Source organism: Solanum stenotomum, chromosome 9 (assembly GCF_019186545.1).
Source record: "Solanum stenotomum isolate F172 chromosome 9, ASM1918654v1, whole genome shotgun sequence".
Classification (NCBI taxonomy): Eukaryota; Viridiplantae; Streptophyta; class Magnoliopsida; order Solanales; family Solanaceae; genus Solanum; species Solanum stenotomum.
In genome coordinates, this window is record NC_064290.1 from 46,232,043 (window position 1) to 46,234,287 (window position 2,245).

The window sequence follows — 2,245 nt, forward strand, 5'->3', positions numbered from 1 at the left end:
GATCCCATAATTATGCGAAATGTGGCAATCGATCCCATAATTATGCCAAAACGTGGCAACCGATCCATTCAACACACCACAATCACAATCACAAGTATATCCTCAAGATCATACAATTAAGTCATGATTTTATGGTAACCATCATTCATCTATCTCATTTACAACAAATGTGATCAATAATGTTACATTCATATACATACATGTATCATAATGAAGTAAGAACAAACATACATCACACAATCATAGAATCACAACCATCACCTATTCTCGAAACAAGCTTGAAACCCTAATAAACTTGATCCTTCCCTTTTCGGATTTGTTTCGCTTGTTCTTAGTCTACAAACAATCAATATAATATGGGAGTGAATAAACAATCATTAATTACCCGGATTACTAATAATTCTATGAACCCTAGATCATACCTATGATCCTAATTATCCAAATTAAGGTTGTTTCCACCATAGAATCTATAGCAAAACCTTCCCCCATCAATATTCACCCATTCTATTACGTTCTACTGATCGAAAAACGAATTCGGGGAGTGAAAAACTTACCTTTAGCCTCAAGAATGGTGAAAAACAAGTAGGACTCGCCTGGGATTCGTTCTTTAGCTCTAAAAGTCGAAAAGTGCATAATAAGGTTGTTTAGGAGTTTATTAACGACCTTAAGTCGCGTCGAGCTCGCCACAGCGGCCCAGCCAAAGCGACCAAAATCCCCGCCAAAGCGGGTTGCACGAAACATGGAGTTATTTAAAGAATTTCAAAATCCCCATTTCACAACACACCTCTAACCAACGACGATCAAAAAATACCATTTACGCTAAGATCGATTTCGGGAGTTCTACTCGCCCGAACTCAATTCCATAAACTCGTACGGGTTCTTTAATGAGTTATCTAACTACTCATCTAATCAAAATCATAATTAACTCACCCGTTTGTTACCAGATTTCCCTACACCTTAAAGACTCCGATTTCGTCCAAATCTGGCATAGGTTGGGAAAATCCAAATACTACGAAAAAGTTTTCTGGCCCCAAATTTCCCCCCGTTGGTATTTTTATAACGACGGGAACAAGTTGTTACAGAAATATTGTTGGGGTTCAATGATGAACAAATAAATAAATAGGAGAAAATAATTAAATAATATTTACAAAAAAGTTATTAGAATATTTTTACGCGAATAAATTGGTAAGAAATTTTTTTTCCGTTATTTTTTGCAAGAAAATCGCAAGTAATTTACGTGCGAAATTTAAATCCCTAGGTAAATTACTTGGGGATTTTGAAATTCGCAGAAAATAATTACCTACGAAGGTTTTACCTTCGGATTCTTTTTAATAGGAAAATTCGTAGGAAACTTATTTTCCTGCGAATTTTCATTTATAATTCCCAGAAAAATCTCCATGTAATTCACACTTTTCTTGTAGTATACATAATTTTCTCAATACACTCATGAAACTAGGAGGTCGAATGTCCATGGTTGAAACAAACACAATCACAAGAACCATAGACAATAAAAGGTTGATTGTGTAACATATGATTGTCTAGGTATATATCAAAACTTGACGGTTTAAAGATATCAAATCTATCGATTGATCGAGTATATCCGACATACTTTCACTATGGAAAGTTCAAAGGAAAATCTACTTATCTAGATGCAATTGATCCTTTTTTGTAAAGTACATACTCTTTCGTGTATTTATTTATTATAGTCATTCCTCATTCATGTAGGGGATTGTTGGATATAGTAAAAATAAATGGTAAATGAAGGGAATATGTTATTTATCTTATAATCATTCCTAAATAATGTAGGAGATTGTTGGATATAGTAAGAATAAATAGGAAATGGAGGGCAATTGAAAAGAGGGAATGTGAAGTGTTCCGTTATGCTTTAATGAAAATTATTTCTCTTCATTGGTGGTGGAAAGAAAAGTTCAAGTCTTTAAAACACTTTTACTTTCTAAAAATGTTGGAAATAGGGACTTATTTAAATTTTCATTTTATATTTATTTTATTGTTATTATTAAATACAATTGATTTTTCAATATTTAGATGATTTATAATTATTAAAGGTGATATAACAAAATAATTGTTTCGCATGAGTTCATCTATAATCATTGTCGTCTCCAAATTTTTACTTCCATATGACATAATAACATTAACCTTGCTTTACCAAAAGTTAGACAAAATTTCTAAAAGCCTTAAATCCTTTTTCCCAAAGACATACCTCTCTAAGAGAATTTGATTAGTA